The following is a 20,818-nucleotide window of genomic DNA, read 5'->3' as shown; positions in this document are numbered from 1 at the left end:
AAAATGCCTATTTTTTTCAATTAGGGCGGAGCATACTATTATCTGCACACAGATTTACAGGTGTACAGCTATGCTGTTTTGGAAGTCTCACTTTAACTTTGCTTTTCTTTGCCTTATGTTTGTTGTTTGTTTGAGTTTGAGCGTTTGTTTTTGTTTATTTGTTTTGTAACTGAGTGGTTAGAGAGGTTGAAGAGTCTGAAGCAGAAACATCAGCCCTCCTAGCCCCCACCTCCCAACCCAGTACAACTAAGAGTGGCTGAGAGGGGAACCTGTCATGTCCCATCATCCAGTCACTGGGGCTGGGTGCAATCTCCCTTGGCCAGTGGAGTATATACAGTGTTCGCTGTGAAATCCTTCCTCTCTGGTGCGTGTTCAAAATCTTTTACTACGTATTTCATGGTGACAGTTCTGTAGTCTGTGCCCACAGCTGTGTGTGTGAACGAGAGCGGAGACTGCTGTATATTGTGCTGCTGTCTCTTTAAAACGGGTCATGCCGCCATGTCCTCCCCTTGCCAGGGAGCTCTCAGGCGAGGCAGAGGCACCCGGCGGCTGCCTGCTCCATCTGCAGGGGCCATCTTGTTATTGACATGTGTCGGGTCTCGCGCTGGCTTCCTGCAGTAGCCGGCTTGCAGCGCGCTCACAAAGAGCTGTCTGGCGTTAGCAGTGACCCCAGGCTGCAGGAAGTAGCTGGTTTTGCTTGGACACAGCGTGTCAGTAAATGGTGCAAACTGCCACACACAGAGACAAGAAGCTGCAGTGCACAGACCAGCAGAAACCAAACAGAAACCACAGAAAATAAAAAGACACAGTGAGTACATAGACGTGAAGGCAAAATTAAAGCAGTTAAACTAGAAAATAGTATTTAAAATAAAATCCTGGACAGGGAGGATCGCAAGCCAGCCCCACCTTTATCTTTCTTTTGTAAACTTGCTGCAAATTGAAGGAGATGGGAACAAACCTTCCAGATCTATATGAAAACCTCGGGAGCAGATAAAAAAGAACTTGGCATAAAAGTAGCCATTTTACTGCACATAGTGGGAGAGGAAGCTCTGGAAGTTTATAACGTTCTTACAGCAGCCAGCTGAAAATGCTTCTGTTTTGGATGAGATCTTAACAATGATTAGGAACTATGGTAACTGTAAGAAAAAAATTGTGATCTGTACCAATTGTGTTCTGTAGTGGTCTTACCTACACTTAGGGGAAGAGCGGATAGACTCTCCCCCTAAGTGTCATAGAGCTCAGGCAAAAAACAAGAAATGAGAGTTTGAAAATGATATTCTCTGATACAGAACTGTGTTTAGTGTCACCGATAAAGGGCAAAAGGAAAGGTTGTTGAGGAAAGTGGAAACCTAATTTGGGCTTGCAGAAAGCAATAGGCATTTGCAGAGCTTCACAAGCCACAAAATAGAGATCTTGTCTGGGCCACATACTGACATGTTTGTAGAGGCTGTTACACAAAAGAATACACAGGGCATCATGGGGAGAGCCCAACTGCTGATGAGTCAGAGCAAGGCAGACACACCAGTCACTCACACACAAACTCTGTGCACACTGTGGTATGACAAACCTAGCCTATGGAAAAACATGTCACAAATGTGGAAAATTAAATCACTATTCTATTTGCAGAGTTTAATCTTAATATTGAGGTGGAAGCTAAATGTTTTCCAAATCACCGTTTGAGAAAGATAGCAAGTCCCATCCAGTCTGATGTTGTGCTTGTAGCATATCCTGATTCCAGAATATACTCTGAAGGAGAAGTCACCTTAACAGTGGCAACTGTTAAAGCTAAAGTCAGTCTTCAATTGAAGACTTCACCTTAGTGATGAAGACTTAGGGTATGTCTACATCTACAATTTTGCAGCGCTGGTTGTTACAGCTGTATTAGTACAGCTATATAGGGCCAGCGCTGCAGAGTGGCCACACTTACAGCAACCAGCATTGCAAGTGGTGTTAGATGTGGCCACACTGCAGCGCTGTTGGGCGGCTTCAAGGGGGGTTCGGGGAACGCGAGAGCAAACCGGGAAGGAGACCAGCTTCCCCGCGGTTTGCTCTTGCGTTCCCCGAACCCCCCTGCAAACCGCAGGGAAGGAGACCTGCTTGCACGGGGGTTCGGGGAACGCGAGAGCAAACCAGGAAGGAGACCAGCTTCCCCGCGGTTTGCTCTTGCGTTCCCCGAACCCCCCTGCAAACCGCAGGGAAGGAGACCTGCTTGCACGGGAGTTCGGGGAACGCGAGAGCAAACCGGGAAGGAAACCAGCTTCCCCGCGGTTTGCTCTCGCGTTCCCCGAACCCCCCTGCAAACCGCAGGGAAGGAGACCTGCTTGCTCGGGGGTTCGGGGAACGCGAGAGCAAACCGGGGAAGGAGACCTGCTTGATTACCAGAGAGGCTTCCTCAGGTATGCTGGGATACCTGCTTATTCCACGGAAGTCAAGAAAAGCGCTGGTAAGTGTCTACACTTGATTACCAGCGCTGGATCACCAGCGCTGGATCCTCTACACCCGAGACAAAACGGGAGTACGGCCAGCGCTGCAAACAGGGAGTTGCAGCGCTGGTGATGCCCTGCAGATGTGTACACCTCCTAAGTTGCAGCGCTGTAACCTCCTCACCAGCGCTGCAACTTTGTGATGTAGACAAGCCCTTAATTGCTAAGGCATTTACAACACTACTGATAGCAGAGAAGCTTGCATACAGGTACACCTAATATGTATGTGGGTATGCTGCATACCAGAGCACCCAGCACTAAAGAAGATTGATTGCACAATACCTGGAATTCTTCAGGGGACTAGGAGAGTTCTGTGGGAAGCATTACATATATACAGACCCATCAGTCCACCATTGTCATGCATGGCTGCAGAACTACACCTACAGTGACAAAGTTCACTCAGTTAGAAAAGGAAAGAGTCATAGCCAAAGTGAACTCACCTACTCCATGGGTTAGCAGTTTAATCATAACTGAGACAAAATATGGGAAGTTTAGGATATGTTTGGATCCCTGATGCCTTAATAAGACTATATTGAGACAGCATTACTCTGTCCCCACACCAGTAGATGTCCGTTGCTGATGAGCTTGTAAAAGCATATTCATTATGCTAGATAAGAAAGATGGATATTGCTAAGTCACTTTAGATGAGTCATTTGAATTTTGCATTTTTAATATACTCCGGGACAGATACAAGTTTCTCTTTATTTTCCACTGCATGCATCTGATGAAGTGGGCTGTAGCCCACAAAAGCTTATGCTCAAATATATTTGTTAGTCTCTAAGGTGCCACAAGTACTCCTGTTCTTTTTGTGGATGCAGACTAACACAACCGCTACTCTGAAACAAGTTTCTCTGTTTACCTTTTGGAATAAGAGATAAGGTGGTTCAGTAAAGATAGTGCCATAATAAATAGACAAGAGGAATGACTAAGAGAACATGCCGTTGTGTTGTGTTCCAGTGGTTTGAGTTGTGCCTTTTATCTGCCTGCAAACCAGCTGCCCTAAGTGTTAGGTGTAACCATATTGAATGGTGGAGCAAATTGGCTGTGCTGTCGCTGTGGAGTGAGAAGAGTTACATCTGTACTTTGAGGGATCAAGTATTCCTCATTTCAGTATTGAGTTCTGTAGGCTTTGTCAGTATGGGGTACTGGGGTGGGGGGGTGTCTTGCCATGGGGATTGTCAGCCATCTGGTGGTCTACATGACTAGTCTCCAGTCCTTAGTGAGGAGTCAGTGAAGCCAATGGCTCAGAAGGAATCCTCAGGTCAAGGGTGAAGAGATGGTAACATTTAGCAAATCTGGGGTGGTCAATATTTGTGTGTAGGTAGCCACTGTTTGCTATGCCTGATCTAAACTTGAGTTTTGCCTTAGCAAAGGGTAGGTGCTAGACTTTGCCCTACAGTGCTTATGTGCTCTGTTCCCAGAGTGTCTGTAGCATCTGTAAGGACAGTGTGTTATTGGCACGTTGGAGTATCACTCAGAGGGCAGAGTAAAGGTTGCATTGCAGAAATGGTTTGTACCTTCACTTTTTATTTCCTTGTTTTCAGAGGTTTAAGGTTACCCACTGTCCACATTCTGGAAGGGCATTAGGCAGCACTGAGTAAACCTAACTCTGTATTAATGAAGGTTTGGGACAGTTAATTTCCTTGGTATTTTAAAGAAAAAAATTCCTACTACCCCATCGAGTGGTTGCCCTTGCTGAACCCCAGAGGGGAGGTGCAGTTGCCCTGAATTGTGACACCTGCTACTAGAGGGAGCTGTGGAGACTGTTCTGTTGTTTGAATCCATAAAGAAAAATACACCAAAATTTGAAAATAAACTCTTCTCATCAAGCCAGGCCTGGAAAGAAGGGACTCGGCAGAGGAGGAAGATGATGACAATGCAGGTCGGCACCTCTCACAGGTTCCAAATAAAACCGAGGAAGCCGTGTTACTATGGTTTAGGGATATCACACCAGCAGGAGCACTATTTCTCTGCACTGCAAGAAGTGCGGTAAGAGGGAACACATCAGTTGGGCTTACCACAGTGCCCCACAGAACAGCAAAGGATGAGATGAAGCCATCAATGACGGCAGGTAGGAGCCATGGAACTAGTTATGTGACTAGGAGTTGTCGGGCTTGGAGGCAGATTGTTTCCAGATGAAAGGATATGTGAGCTGTACCATTTCACAGAACTGTATATGGTAGAGAATGAACAGATGTCATCACCACTATTATGTTAATGTAAAGGTAAATGACGTGATATTGATAATGGAGAGAGATACAGGAGTGGCAGTGACCATGATCTCTGAGGGAGCTTACAAAAAAAAATGTTATCTGAGGTAAGATTAAAAGAAACTATTGTGCTTTGACAGAATTGCAGTAAGGGCAGAGAGGGGCATTAAGCTGTCTCCCTGTCACTCTAACTTATAAAGGTGTCTGTTCACCATTAGAATTAGTTGTAATGGAAGGAAATGGCCCCCCAATAATGGGCAGAGCTTAGTTATGCAAGATTAAATTGGATTGTGGTACATCATCTGCCAGATAGGGGCACTGAAAGACCAGTATAAAGCTGTCATTAGTACAGATATGGATTTGTTTAAAGACATACACCAGCAAACCCTGGGCCATTCCTCAGTTTCTGAAGGCTATACCTGTGACATATGCTCTGTGAGAGCCTATGGAAAAGCAACTGGATGACTTGGAAAAGCAGGGTATAATTTCTCTATGGAATCCAGTGAAAGAACTGCACCAATTATGTGTATCCTAAAAAGTGATGGTAGTGTAAGAATTTCTAGGGATTATAAAGTCACTAAAAACCTCTGTCTGGAGATGGACAAGTATCTACTTCCTAAACCACAAGATTTATTTGCAAAACTGACAGAGGGAATGAAGTTGAGTAAAATAGACTTGTCCCAAGCATACCAGCAGATGGCAGTGTAGCCAGATGCAAAAAAAATTCTGTTCACAAAAGGGATATTTAAGTATGAAAGATTAACTTATGGGGTAGCTAGCACACCTGTTCAGTTTCAATGAATAACAGATCAGGCACTACAGGAGGTAAATAGTGATGTCTGTTGTTTAAATGATCTGTTAATAACTGGGAGGACTTCAGAGGAACATTTAAAAATATGAAGAGGAGACACTAAAGAGATTACAAAAAATATGTTTTTAAGTTAACAGAGATAAGTATGCTTTTCTTCTTCAAAATCAGGTTACTTGTCTGAGGCATTGTGTAGATGCAGAAGAGGTTTACCTATTAAAAGAGAATATAAAATCCGTTGAGAACACTCCAGTGCTATAGACAGTTTCAGAGCTTAGATTGTTTCTGAGTGTGTTCAATTATTATGAAAGATTCATTCCAATATTGCCAATATTAATTGCAGAAACTATAAAGTGGGTTTGGACGGAAAAGAAACATAAAACTTTTGACGTAGTAAAAAAGAAACTAGTTCTAGCCTGTTGGTATGTTGTAATCCTGAGCTTTCAATAACTAGGGCCCTGAGAAAACTGCGACTATGCAGAAATTGTGGAATTAGCCTAGTACTGCAGTTTTTTCCCTACAGCAGCGAAGTAAAAGTGGGCACCTGTACATTCTAATCTCATGCTCGGGAAATCAGTAGCCTTACATGAACTTCTGCTTCGATGTAACACTGCCCATGGATGCCTGCTTCTGTCATTCCGTTTTAGGGGAAATCGCAGCAGTTTGGGGGTAATTCAGTGTCTGTTTTTATACAAAAGAATGCAGCAGTGACCTTTCCCTGATGGCATTCTGTGTACATCCTGTGAAATTTGCTACTTTACCTATGACAGTGCTGTAATTTAAAAAATAAAACAAACAAACAAAAGATTTTCTCAGGGGCCTACCCTTAACCTAACCTGTGACACCTCTCCTGGAGGAATTGGGCCTGTCATTTCACACATTTGTAAAGATAGGAGTGAAAAATCCATAGCATTTGCTTGCAGAACATTATCAAAGGCTGAAAGATAAGACTCACAAATTAAAAAAGAAGCATTAGCATCATTTTGGAGGTTATTAAATTCCAATGAATACCTGTTTGGGAAACAATTGACCTTAATCACTGATATGGAATCATAGGGTTAGAAGGAACCACAAGGGTCATCTAGTCTAACCCCTACTAAGATGCAGGATTTGTTGTTTCTAAACCACCCAAGACAGATGCTGTCCAGTCTCCTTTTGTAAACCTCCAGTGGAGAAGCTTCCGCAACTTCCCGAGGCAATCTGTTCCATCGCCATATTGTTATTACCGTTAGGAAGTATAATCTACTGGTAAAAATACTGGGTCCAAAGGCGTTCCACTAGTGGCAGCATGGCTGAAGAAATGGGATTTGATCTTAGCTGCCCATCCATATGACATTTATTATAGACCATCAGAAAAACATGCTACTGCAGAAGCATTCTCCTGTTTGCCCCTTTACACAGGGAAACAGTGAGGAAAACTCTGCGTATAGAGTCTCTTTCCTAGATGACCTTCCTATTACAGCTAATGAAATTGCTCTGGAAATAAGAAAAGATCCCATTTTGGTTAAGGCGATGCACTATCAGGGTGGCCAAATCATACGACAGAACAACTTAGCCATTACTATTTCAAGAAACTGGAGTTATCCCTGTAGGATGGTTGTTTACCATGGGGACTAGGGTTGCCTGGTGTCCAGTTTTCTACCGGAATGCCCGGTCAAAAAGTGACCCTGGTGGCTCCGGTCAGCACCGCTGATCAGGCCTTTAAAATTTAGGTTGGCCACCCACAGCAGGGCAGGCAGGGTGCCTGCCTGGATCTGTGCAGCTCCTGGGAAGCTGCCAGCATGTCTGTCTGGCTCATCTGCTCCTTTCAGACAGGTCACTTTCCACCATTGCCTCAGCTCCCTGAATGACAAGAACCAGCCAACTGGGAAACAGGGAAGAGGAGGGTTTTAAACAGGCATACCGATTATAAATATTGTTACAAATATGTGGCACCCAAGGACTTCCCTGTTGTCACTCTGCTGAACTGCATGGCCCTCAGGGCTGTACTGTGACTGTGTGCATAGGACTTGGCTTTTCCTACCCCAAAAACTTGGGCCTCAATGACTGGAGCAAAAGGAGATTCTCCACTAGATGTTAGCAGTATAGAGCCTATGATACACAACTAAGCATTTCTGATTCATCCAACAATGCCCTGCAGTGCACATATATTCTGAATAGCTGGGTACAGTGTTAGTGCTGTTTTATAATGGGGATGATTCACCTTTACTCCCTGCACCCCTTTAGCTCTCCATGGGCTCAGTCGTTAAGTAGTCCCAGCACTGGTATGGGGCCATATCCCCAGGGCTTCCTCCCTGGAGACACAACCTTTCTACGGCTGGGCTCAGTCCTTCCTCAGTCCCAGCATCCAGCTAGGAGCTCCTTCTTTGCTCCCCCAGTGCCTACTAACAAATTGTCTTTGGCTCAATCCTAGCAGGCAGGCAGGCAGGAGCCTCTCGCTGCCCCAGTCCCTGCCCCCACTTAGCTGTCTGTGCAGCTGCTCTTCAGCCAGGCACACAGTCCTTTCTTTTCCAGCAACTAACTGCTGAGCTGTTCTGCAGCTCCTTTTATATGGCCCTCCTGGCCCCTGATTGGTTGCTTCCACACAATCACTCTAGGCCACTTGGGAGGATCTCTCCACAGCTCCTTTCCTGGGATGGGTGTGGCAAACCCTGAGGCCTCCAAGCAGTGGCCCTTAAGGCCTAGTCCCCCCCATCACAAGCCCCCAGATAACTAAGTCCAATAATTTTGGATCATGTCCCTGTACTATGAGCCTAGTGAAACACTTGGAATATTAGCTCCCTCACCCTGCATGAAACTTACTGTGCTTCATGGCAACACCCCTTTTGTCACTAGGTGTTTTTAGAGCACCAGCACCATAGAAACCAGGCACTGTATTAACTGGCCTCCTCTCATGCCCTGTCCATCCAGGGGGCCCTTAGCTACCCTCTCTCTCTCCTCCATGTCATTAAGTTATCACATTGCAACAGGTAAATCAGAAAGGTCTTCACAGGCTATTCGTGCTCTGCAGCAGAACACTTCCTCCTCATTCATGGTCCAGACTGATCTGGTCTCTCTCATTTCAGTTATGCCAGGACAGAGGTTGGCAACACACAAGTGGTGTGCCGAGTCTTCATTTATTTACTCTAATTTAAGGCTTCACGTACCGGTAATACATTTTAATGTTTTTAGAAGGTCTCTTTCTATAAGTCTATATTATGTAACCAAGCTATTGAATGTAAAGTAAAAAAGGTTTTCAAAATGTTTAAGAAGCGTCATTTTAAAATTAAATTAAAATGCTGATCTTATGCCACCAGCCTGCTCAGCTCGCTGCCAGCCTGGGGTTCTGTTCACCTAGGCCGGCAGCGGGCTGAGCAGGGCCTGTGGCCGAGAACCCAGGACCCCAGACCTGTGGGGGCGGGGGAGGGCTCAAGGCAGAAGGTTGGGGTGGGGGAGGGGGTTTCAAGGGTCAGGTCAGAGGGCTGGAGGTGGGGGGGTTGCAGGGCAGAGGGCTGGGAGTGTGGAGGGATTGCAGAGCAGAGGGATGGGACTGTGGGGAGGCAGGGCAGAAGGCTGGATGTGTGTTGAGATAGGGGGGTTCAGGGCTGAGGGGTGTGGGGGGGGTGCAGGGCAGAAGGCTGGGTGTGGGGGGGGTTCAAGGGTCAGGGAAGAGGGCTGCGGGTATGGGGGGTGCAGGGCAGAAGACTGAGTGTGGGGGGGGGTCGGCAGAGGGCTGGGTGTGTGGGGGGGTGGGAGTTCAGGGCAGAGGGCTGGGTGTGGAGGGTTCAAGGTTCAGGGCAGAGGGCTAGGGGCATGGGAGGTGCAGGGCAGAAGGCTGAGTGTGTGTGGGGGGGGGTCAGGGCAGAGGACTGGAGGGTGTGGGAGGGTCAGGGCAGAAGGCTGGGTGTGGGAGGTTCAAGGGTTAGGACAGAGGGCTGTGGGTATTGGGGGTGCAGGGCAGAAGGCTGAGTGTGTGTGTGTGTGTGTGGGGTCAGGGCAGAGGGCTGGGGTGCTCCCAGCCCCCTCCCCTGAGTGACTCTTGGCAGGGGGCTGGAAGGGATATGCCTTGTTCCACCCTGTCATGGTATAATTCCCCACTCTGAACCTTAGCGTCCAAAAGATGAGGTACCAGCATGAATTCCTCTAAGCTCAATTACCAGCTTAATACTTGTAGCGCTGCCACCAACCAGGAATTCCAGTGCCTGGTACACTCTGGTCCCCCCAAAACCTTGCCCGGGGACCCCCAAGACCCAGACCCCTCTGGATCTTAACACAAGGAAAGTAAACCCTTTCCCTCACTGTTGCCTCTCCCAGACTTCCCCTCTTTGGGTTACGCTGGAAGATCACTGTGATTCAAACTCCTTGAATCTTAAAACAGAGAGGAAAATCCATCTTCCCCCCTCCTTCTCAATCCCCCTCCCAGATTCTCTCTGAGAGAAAATAATCCTAACACAGAGAGAAATTAACCTTTCTCTCCCCCTTCCCTCCTTTCTCCCCACCAATTCCCTGGTGGATCCAGACCCAGTCCCCTGGGGTCTCACCAGAATAAAAAAAAAAACAATCAGGTTCTTAAACAAGAAAAGCTTTTAATTAAAGAGGGAAAAACAGTAAAAATTATCTTTGTAAATTTAAGATGGAATATGTTACAGGGTCTTTCAGCTATAGACACTGGGAATACCCTCCCAGCCTAAGTATACAAGTACATATTTGAACTCCTTCCAGCCAAATACACATTTGCAAATAAAGAAAACAAACATAAGCCTAACTCGCTTTATCTACCTAGTACTCACTATTCTGGACATATAAGAGACTGTATCAAAGAGATTGGAGAGAAACCTGGTTGCACATCTGGTCCCTCTGAGCCCCCAGAGTGAACAACAACCAAACCCTAACAGCACACACACAAACTTCCCTCCCTCAAGATTTGAAAGTATCCTGTCCCCTGATTGGTCCTCTGGTCAGGTGGCAGCCAGGCTCACAGATCTTGTTAACCCTTTACAGGCAAAAGAGATATGAAGTACTTCTGTTCTATTAACTCTTACTTAACTGTTTATGACACACCCCCTTCCCCCAGGCTCCATCCCTACCTTTCTCTGCATCCTCTACGGAGCTATGTGCACGCTGCTGCTCTTCCCCCCTCCCCCTCGCTAGGGCCATCAGCTGATTGGCTCAGGGAAGGAGAGGAGGCGGGGCAGGAAAGCACCACACTGGGGGAAGAAGCGGGGCAGGGGAAAGCTTGGCTGCAGCAGAACCAAGCTTCTGCCTCCTGCCCCCACAGGGGAGGGCTGAGTTGGGCTGGGGGCTGGGACCGCGGCAGGCGGCTGTGTGTCGCTCAAAGTCAGCTCACATGCCATAGGTTGCTGACCCCTGTGCCAGGACGTGCAATAGCATTGTTGATGGAAAGATGCTCTCAGGCTTTGTACCAGTCAGTTCCATCCTGTGGAAGGATGAGAGTGAGGTGAATAAGCCACCCCAGGGGCAAAGGAGGTTACAGGCTGTTGTACCCTGGGCTGGATAAAAGGAGAGGACTGGGCCAGCCAACCAAAGCCATGCAGGCATTCACTGAAGCCCACTTGTCTCAGGACACATTGCCATCCCCTTCATTCCATACAACCAGTAACCCACTTAATGAAACAAACATTATACCCAAGCTGTGCATGGATGCCTGCAGACGAGCTTAGGCCATATACACACACCCCCACAACCAACCAACCAGAGACAGATTTTATAGGTATCTAGGTATTAAAATACATTTGAAAATTTGCCTCCAGTGATTATTTTGCAGTTCCCACTTTGACCACTAGATGACACAGTTGTTTCACAGGAATAGAAGTGGTGAATCATAATATCATTACATAGAATACCAGGGTTGGAAGGGACCTCTGCTCAGAGCAGGACCAGTTCCCAACTAAATCATCCCAGCCACGCTTTGTCAAGCCTGACCTTAAAAACCTCTAAGGAAGGAGATTCCACCACCTCCCCAGGTAACCCATTCCAGTGCCATTCACAAGGGCATTTCTGCAGGATCTGGATGCCTCTTATGTTTAATGCTTATTAATAATGGATTCTCTTTCCCATGTCCTTGTTTAAAGCTTCAGGATGATTGTGTAATGATGCAGGTGGAAGCCAGGAACAACTGTATCCCCTTCTACATGGAAAACATATTCAAAGAGAGATTTCCCCCCTGGTGTTATATATGTCTACAAGCTTTAAACGGATGCCTTTTGAAAAATTTTTAGTCTCAGAGCCAAATATCTTAACAAGACAACTGTAAAGACACTGATCAGGTGAACAGGGACTCTCTGGGGTCATGGTGCCATGCAAGGTGAGAGCCCCATATATTTGGAATCCATGTCAGTAGGTTTTTGGTGAAGAGAAATTGATATTAAAAGAAAACATCTAATGCTCCCCTCTGTCCTCCCATTCCCAGGTCTCTCAGAAGAATATCAGTTTCTCTTTCTTAGCTGAGCAAGAACTTTCTGTGTCCAACATCAAACCAGCTTCAGTGCTAATATATGGTTACTATAAAAGAGGTAGGAGGCCTGGCTGAGATCCTTCTCTGTTTCCACTAAACTGGGTGATGTTTATTTGCACTTTGCTGCTGTACCTTACCACAATTGACAAAGGGCCACAACCAGCCTGTGTGTTGGATGTTAGCCCCATGTCCCTCCCAGATGCAGCCAATGGACTCACTGGAACTCACCAGACACTGTGTGTATGTTGTAGCTCTGTCTTGGGAAGGGATTAGTCCAAAATGAGGAGATTTCAAGAGAGTTTCATCAAATAGTTAGTGACTTACTGAATATGTCAGATTCTGCCCATGAGTTTATAGATCAGCTGTGAAGACAGGTCATTCTGAAACAAAGGAGGCTGTGAGCCAGGGGAACTCTTGGTGCCAACTGGTGGAAGACACAGGGATGCATAAGTGTCTCGTATTTACATAGTACTTTGTCAGAATCTGATGCAAGATCTTTATTGAAATCTTGTCACACTGGCCATCATAATCATTGCAACATGTATGTGTGCGTACTATGTAAGAAGCTATGCATATATAATGAAAATTATATTTTAAGTTCTGTGAGTTGGGTGCACCTACCAGCAGTGGATAAGCAAGTTTCTTTCAGACAGAGAATGTTTATCTATTGGTCTGTCTATATTTAAATGAGGATATTGTATATTTCAGAATGAACACCTATTTACAGTCTGAGCAAAATGCTAATCAAGTGATTGAAAAGTCTCCAGTGAAGACAATGGATTTTTTTGTTTTAAAAAACTACAGCTGTAGGGACAGAAACAAACTCTGTATCTTTCCACTGAGGAGGCAAGAGTTCAGCATACTTGTATCATGAATGGAAGATCACAGCCTAGGTTGGCTGTAATACACTGGAAGGATTTGGGGTGAGTTTTTGCTCTATCTGACATGACAAGTAAAGTGTAGGCTCTAGAATGCATGTTATGATTTTATTTTATATGTAACATTTTGTGTCCAAAATTTCTGCTTTTTATCACTTGAATCTCTGCTCTTTTTTGTTTTTGTTTTTTTAATTTTTCTCTGTAAACAAATCTCTAAGTGCTGTGTGTAAAGCAGAGCTGTGTTCTATGGTATAACTGATCAGCTGTGATGTACTGCTCATTGGGAACAGCAGATTTGGAGAAGCTGAGAGTGTCCAGTGGATGAGGGGCTTAACATTGCAAATGGATGCTTTGATGTCTCAAGGGTTGGAGTGTATCTCTCATTAACCAATAAAGAGAGCAGGGCCTGGAAGGTAGTGCTTGTCTTGCCACAGGCTGGTGGTGTTGGGGAACCAACCCACAGTGAGTACAGACAAGGCTTCCTCATGCTCAGGGCAGGAGGTATTGAGGTCCCTCACATCCATGGATACCCCTTGGAATCATCACACAGGATTCAACTTCTCACAGGTGTTTGTGAGTTGAGAATACTCTAATTGGGGCATGGGGCAGTTATGTGGAGGTTATAACAGTGGTTTGATAGAATGTGACATTTGGGTTTTTTCTTTTCCAGGCAAACACGTCTTGCTGAGTGCAGCACAGTCTGTGGTCAGACATCTCACCTGGAAAGCAGCTGCAAGTCTGTAGCGATTAGAGTAACGTGTGAGTGATACTCTATATAGAGAGCGATAAGAATGGGGAGAGGGGAAGGTGGGGGGAGGAGAGAGTGGGTGGCATGCAGAGATGTAGTTAAATGAAAGGAAGAGCTGTTCCAAATCGAAAATGCTCTGAGGCATTTTTGTAAGGTATTTGAAAATGAGCCCATGTCCCTGGAAAAATATACAAGATTTTGCAGATGTTGGGCTTGGAAAGGAATCCCTTTTTACAGTGAAAATAAACCTATTCCTGAGCAGAAAATGGGCCCCATCAGGTGGGATTTTCAAAAGCAACTAAATGACTTAGGAGCACATGTGCTATTGAAAGTCAGTGGGCAGTGCACCGCTGAGGCACTTTTGAAAATCCCACACATCAGCTGAAGATGACTCTGGGATCAGAACTCTTGCATATTCAGGATTTGAAATGTCTCACGGTGCTGATCCTGTAACAGCCACTTCAGGGAGCTTCATGGAAAAGAGAAACATGCGGGGCATGAAATTGCCTAAAACACAGTGAAAATCTCTGTGCTGAATTCTACACCTGCAGTTTCATGCAGCTGCAGTGGTTTGTAGAGCAGGAAACAAAAGGAAGTGGGATTACATGTGGATTTTTCCCTCCTGGCACAACTAGAATTCCCATTAAAGCCAGTGGGGCTGATTCTGATCTCTCTTGCTCCAGCATAAATCAAGAGTAACTCCCACAAAGTTCACAGAGTTACAGCAGTGTAGGAGAGAGCATGGGTGGGGATGTAGGATTGCTCTGCATGGGTCCAAACAGGCTGATGTTTCATGTGATTAATAGAACCCCCCTTTCAGGACTGGCCTGTTTAGCTGTACAGAATGACATTTTCTGGGGAGAAAATTGGGCTCTTTTTGGTGCTGACTCTCCCTTTTCATTGCTATGACAGAGTGCTGAGATCTGACAGGTAGGACAGCAGCCTCATGGCTTTAGCCTCAATTAGTTCCTCCAGGGACAACTGCTAGAGCAATTAGCTAATCAGAAGGAGAGGCTGGGGAGGTAAGGAAGAAATTAGACCTCAGCCGGCTAACCTGATAAAAGCCAGGAAGGAAGTGCTACAAGGAAAGGATGACTTGGCTACCTGAGTCCAGACTGAAAGAGTTCCCAAGACAAGGAAATCTCTTTTCCTCCTAGGGCCCTGGTAAAGATGGATTGAAAGATGTAGGATTAAAAACTGATGTTGCCCGGTGTTGGTGGAAGGGTTTGGAATAAAATACAGACTGAACACTAAAAGAGAGTGGGTCTGAGCAGTTTCTGGAGCATCAGAGAATGGACAGAGCATCACCTTGTTACAGTCACTCATGGTTTTTACTTGGTGTTTTTTCTTCTTCACAGGACAAATGTGGAATGTGAACTGAGGAAAGAAGCTGGACAGCTTACTCCCCCTCTAACTATAGACTGTTAGTAAATGTTACACTTACAATCTGACTGACTGCCTGCTGTGACTGTGCAGTAGGTAACTTGGCTAGATTCAACCCCAGTGTGTATATCCCCTCCATGAACTCGCTCCAGATCTATAAGACCACACATGACCCTGGTTCCACACTCAGACTGAGAACAGTAGTTCGTCAAAGCATATAACATTCCCCATAATAAACTTCTCAAATTCCACGTGACTGGGTCCTGGTTATCTTGTTCTCTCTACACGCTTTAGTGGCATGAAACTGAAGAACACTTACTGCTAGTAAACTCAATGGCATTTCCCTTTTGTAGTGCAATAAGAACTTATGAACACTCCAGCTGACCAATTCCAAAATTTCAGGGAATGTTCTAGGCATCAGTGGGCAGAACCCTGCAGATTTTGAAGAAACATGGATAACTGGAAAAGCCTGATTTCTACTGGTGCATGTGTAATTTAAAGTCAGGCCTACAGCATGCCCATTTGCTGCAGGCAGAGAAATCTCTGGTGCCCCCTGCTGCTGCCTACACAAATCACAGGCAGCTGTTTAATATGCTGTTCTCTCTCCATTAGGTGAATTGCCCGGCCTATTTAAGCAATGATGTGTGCAATTTCTAGTTAGAGCGAAAGGCAGTCCCAAAAAGACAGGAACAAAAGGGCAATGGAGTTATGCATGACTCTTGGGTGAGCCATCAGGAATAATGTGGGCAAGGCAAAGTATCTGTTTCACAGCTTTGCCAGTGGCCCTCAGTCCTTTGCTGCAGCCCCCTGCTATTCCAATCCTAGTTGTCTCTTAAGAGCACAGTTTCACTAGGTCTTCCACTAATTTCCATACTTCAAAAAACCTGAGCACTGGGATTAAAAAACGTACACACCCCTCCTTTGCAAGTAAGAGGAAGGTAAGTAAGAAGGGAACTGTGCCATTTAGAGGACAGAGCATCCCTCTGCCTTGTCCACTTCACAACACCTTCCCAATTACTCAGCCCATTACAGGGAAAACAAGAGGGAAAGTTAGCACCACTCCCTTTAGGGCTGGTCTACACTGGGGTGGAGAGGCTGAAATATCTTAGTTCAACTTTCCTGGCTGTCCTTATGGCGGCAAGTCGATCGTCGCGGCTCCGCTGTTGACTCCGGTTACTCCTGCCGAGGTGGAGTATGGGCATCAATTCAGGGATCAATTATTACCCGCCAATCTGACGGATAGTGTAGACGTGGCCTTAGTCTCATTCAGTACTGAATCAGTCACCCCCTCCCCCACACCTTGATCCTTGTCCCTAGGATGTACCAGTTTTAGGTCGGTGCTCAGTTCAGAGAATACCACAATTACCCTAATGCAGGATAGGACCCACACAATCAGTGTGTTGCTTGTGTCTGATACAGCTGGAGCCAGTGATTATGGGGCCCCTGTGATGTGACTGTCCCCTTGTCAATCTGACCCGCATCATATTTCTGGGACCAGGACATACCGTCTAGTTTGTTCCCTGTACCCCTTCACATCAGAGCATTAAAACGAGGGGAGGTCCTGACTTACCACTAGATAGTGTGGCAAGGCACCTCCTCCACCCCAACAGGCTCACTGCTTCCCCTCTGGCAGGGGGGCCTTGAGTAAGTCAGTCCCACTCCAGATAGTGTTTATTCTCCTACTTGGGGTTTATTTCTCAATAGTTTCCAAGAAGGCCTCCGAGTAGGCCCAAGGAGTACCCTTCCACCGAACAAAAACAAACGTTTGTAACACAAACCAAAGGTGAATACTTTTTCCTACCCTCTCCAGGGGCATGTGGCCTGTTATTGTGGGAGGTTTAGGATATTATTGGATATTAGGAAAAACTTTTTCACTCAGAGAGTGGTGAAGCACTGGAATGGGTTACCTAGGGAGGTGGTGGAATCTTCCTTAGAGATTTTTAAGGTCAGGCTTGACAAAGCCCTGGCCGGGATGATTTAGTTGGGAATTGGTCCTGCTTTGAGCAGGGCGTTGGACTAGATGACCTCCTGAGATCCCTTCCAACCCTGATATTCTATGATTCTATGATGATTGGCCCTGGAGCACCAGTTCTTCCCCTAAATGGGCAGGTAGCTTCCACTGTAAAGAGACGAGCAACCATCCAACGTGGAGAAGCCTTTCTCCCTGCTGCCAATAGCCCCGCAGCAGCTTGTCTCTCACCTGAGGAGGGGTTTTTGAAAGTTTCGGGTAGTCCTTAATTGTACTCAGGTATCCCTAGTTGACCTGAGGTAACCCCTTTTCAACTTATAGTGAAAAGGGCCTTTCTTATTCTGGGGCTAATATACCCACCCGCTTCCTGGAATCCAACAGGAGCCTGCTCTTACATCTATCCAGCCTGACTTTGCCATGATAGTAACAAGCTAGCAATGCTGACTCTAGGGTTAAATGCAGTGGGCATGCCTACGTGGCCCTGCAGTTTAAACTACAGTGGTGTAAACAGCAGTGCACACTAATGTGCTACGCTATAACTCCACTCTGTAGAATGGGGTGGACAACTACAGCTGGTCCGGCCTCCTGCCTGGCCCCTGAGCTCCTGGGCCGGGAGGCTAGTCCCCGATCCTTCCTCCACTGTCCTCCCTGACCTAGTGCTCTGTGCTGCCCTGCGCTGTGGCGGCGGCATGGGCCGGCCTCAGCTGGGAGGCACAGTTGTAGCGCTGCCAGCCACCGGTGCTCCAGGCAGCGCAGTAAGGGGGCAGGGAGCGGGGAGGGGAGGAGGTTGGATAGAGGCAGGGGAATTTGAGGGGGTGATTGGGGGGACCTAGAAAGGGGTCAGTTGGTCAGAGGGTGGGGAACGGGTTGAATGGGGGAAGTGGGGGCAGTTGGGAATGAGAGGAGGGGTTGGGTGGGGCAGTGTGGGGCAGTCAGAGGCAAGGGTTCTGGGGGAAGTCAGGGGACAAGGAGTGGGGGATCATCAGGGAACGGGGGGTTGGATGGGGCAGGAGTCCCAGAGGGGCAGATGGGATGGGGGGATGGGCCATGACCCCCTTCCCTAACTGGCCCTCCATACAATTTCCAAAACCCGATGCGGCCCTCAGGCCAAAAAGTTTGTCTGCCCCTGGTGTAGACCCTGTGAGTGCAAACTGAAAATTAGGTTGTTTGCATTAATATAGCCCTGTTTCAGGAGTATGGCAATGCAAATTTTGTGCCTTTTATTTACACCTTCAGGGTTTATGTGGGGCAGTTACAGCAAAGAATAATAGCACACAGTGCAGTTTGCACCCCTCTAGTTGAAACTGCAGGGCCATGTAGCAAACCCTTAGAGAAAAAAATAATGAAAATAAGTAATGATTAGTGTAGACAGCATTTCCACCAATAGATGGGGCTGTATCTTTATCTTAGTGTTAAGTTGTGTTGTTGTATCCAATGTGTGGAGTTTAGCTGGGAGTTCAGTCCTGCCTTTGGTGCTGGAGTTATTTCTTGTAGTGTCTCAATAAATACTTTGGGTTCTACAAGCAAATATTACAACTGGTGGCAACAGCTTCAAGATGGCAAAAGCAGTTTTGCCTGAGAAGAAATGAGCTGATCTTGCAGACGAGACTGGAGTCTGTGCATAGTTGGCAGACTTTAAGCTGATGCTCTCTGTTAATGAGTGGTCTGGTGAAAAAGCAGCACATACCTAGCAGTGTGTTTGGATGGTGACTCCAACTAATTTTACCAGCACCTTCCCTTTGTGGATCATAGTTTTTATAGTCAGTAACACGAACATTTGTACGACCCCCCATGGGGGGAGATTCATCATTTTGAAATACTGGAAGGAATGGCAAGCCAGGAAGTGGCAGGGAGGGGAACATCTGTGTAGGTATTTGTGTGCATTGCAGACACTGTTCGAAAGGATTTTCCCTGCACTATCTTGCCTGGGAGATGGCTCAAATGAAGCAGAATCTGCTGCGCTGAATCTGGAACTGGCAATGCAGAGATGGGGCCTATGCCTAGTGGCGAGCTGTGAGAGAATCCCATTTATAAACTGTTCAACAGAGGATCTTCATAAGCTGATGGTGAAGAAAGATCACATACTGGAAAAAACCTAAGGGCCAGATTATACACAGAGTTACAAATGTGGAAGCAGAAAGTGATGTTTCCTTAAAGGAATCAGCTGTTAATTCCCAGCCCCCGTGTGACCCCTGTGCAGCAACTCTAGAAAAGATTGTGAGGGAAATGGCTAAAAAAATGGAGGAGGCCCGGGGGGAAGCTGTGCACGGCCATCTGGTGGGTCAGGGAGGGACTGTTTTCCTAGTGGGTCCCAGGTCAGATGACATTTGCGGGTGATGCAGAGGCAAAGACCTTGGGAGATGAAATTGCCCATGAGTGGGAAGCCACATCCAGGGAAATTAGAAATTGCTGCAGCAGTAGGGCCACCCTACTAAACGGGCTTTTATTGTGGCGACCAACATTTCTAGTGATGTTGTACTGGGAGTAGATTTCATCTGAGGGAATCACAAAATCCTGGTGTGGATGCTGGGGGGCATCTTCTAGACCTTCAAGATGCCTCTACCTTGCTTACAGGGTGGTAGCTCAGAATAAAGCAGCCCTAGAAGGCAATGAAAGGATCTGAATAGAACAGCTGTTTTAATGGCATGCTAGTGTGTTTCCTAAGTTCTTCATTATTCCTGGAAGATAGGACTGGATGCAATATCAGACTGTTTTTAAGCCTGAGATTGTTCCAGTGGGACAACTTCAGCCTGGAGCTGCAGGGGGAGCAAAGGTTAGGTGGGAGGGCAGAACTGATGTGAGGGCAGGAGTGAAGCAGGGTTGTAAAGCAGAATTAATTGCTGGGCAGGGGACAGGCTGATGTGGGGGTGAAAGTTCTCATAGCAGGGGCCAAAAATCACCTTAATAAATTTAGGTGAAGGGGCTACACTAATTGTCATATGGACATGAACACACACATGGATGGACAGACACTAGGGTGACCACACAGCAAGTGTAAAAAATCGGGACATGAGGTGGGAGGTAATAGGCACCTATATAAGACAATGTCCGAAATATCGGGACTGTCCCTATAAAATTGGGACATCTGGTCACCCTAATGGATACAGACCCACTGGTTATAGGCAGGGGGCATTCAACAATCGACAGTTAGGCCAAAAATGCAATACAATCTTTTTTAAAAAACTTGGTTTGGGGCCAATGCCATGATTTTTGAGCCCTGACTCATGATTTTTTAACTTTTGGGTTGGCAATACTGAAAATGTCACAGCTATAACCCCTATAGAGGGTAAAAGGGTGGGAAGAGGGCATGAGAGTGGGAGAGAAGGAAGAGCAGGAGGCTGATGTGAGAGGATGCAGAAGGGGCACAGCTCAGCTGGGAACCCTGCTAGCAGTTGCCCAACTCCACAATGTTTAAGGCCTGTCCAGAATCTAGGCCTGTGTAATGGAAACCCTGGGCCAAGCAGCTGCAAAGAGTGAGACAATCACCAGACCCCAAATTTTTCCTTTGCTCCAAAGACTGGAGGGAGTGTGGCTCAGCTGCCCTCTAGGAAATCCCACCAGCAGATGGTCAGTCATTTACTGTGTGTTGGCCTAGCCCTAATGCTCATCACAGCCATAGCAGCAGCAGTTCACCCTGTGTCCGCTGCAGGTCAGCTGAGCTGATCCCACACTCTCCCAATAGGTGGGGGCACACTCACCAATCAAGAAACACCACCTGGCAGCATGGGACAAAGTTCAGTCACTAAACAGAAGGAACAAGGAGACAAAAAATAAAAATTAAAGTGCGAAATAAAAAAATCAAATATTTGAAAATAATTAAAAACACATTTTCTAATTGATTTTTTTTTCACAAAAAGGACATTTCTTTGGCATTTGTAGTCTTCA

General features: G+C 46.4%; 1 long non-coding RNA gene across 12 annotated transcripts; it reads left to right on the top strand.

Annotated features, from left to right (window-relative positions):
- The first annotated feature begins 499 nt into the window (after nt 1-499).
- Nucleotides 500-15,215, top strand: LOC127047194 (uncharacterized). Of its 12 annotated transcripts, none has more exons than XR_007773326.1 (7): nt 500-808; nt 4,318-4,365; nt 11,573-11,805; nt 11,911-12,013; nt 12,664-12,878; nt 13,504-13,592; nt 14,940-15,215. It is a non-coding gene; the product is annotated as an uncharacterized LOC127047194 (long non-coding RNA). The 12 variants fall into 12 exon arrangements; XR_007773324.1 differs by having other exon boundaries at nt 4,314-4,365; XR_007773325.1 differs by lacking the exon at nt 4,318-4,365.
- Nucleotides 15,216-20,818: the final 5,603 nt, after the last annotated feature.

The sequence above is a fragment of the Gopherus flavomarginatus genome, chromosome 1 (assembly GCF_025201925.1).
Source record: "Gopherus flavomarginatus isolate rGopFla2 chromosome 1, rGopFla2.mat.asm, whole genome shotgun sequence".
In the NCBI taxonomy this organism is placed as follows: domain Eukaryota; kingdom Metazoa; phylum Chordata; order Testudines; family Testudinidae; genus Gopherus; species Gopherus flavomarginatus.
This window is presented reverse-complemented; position numbering and strand designations above follow the sequence as displayed.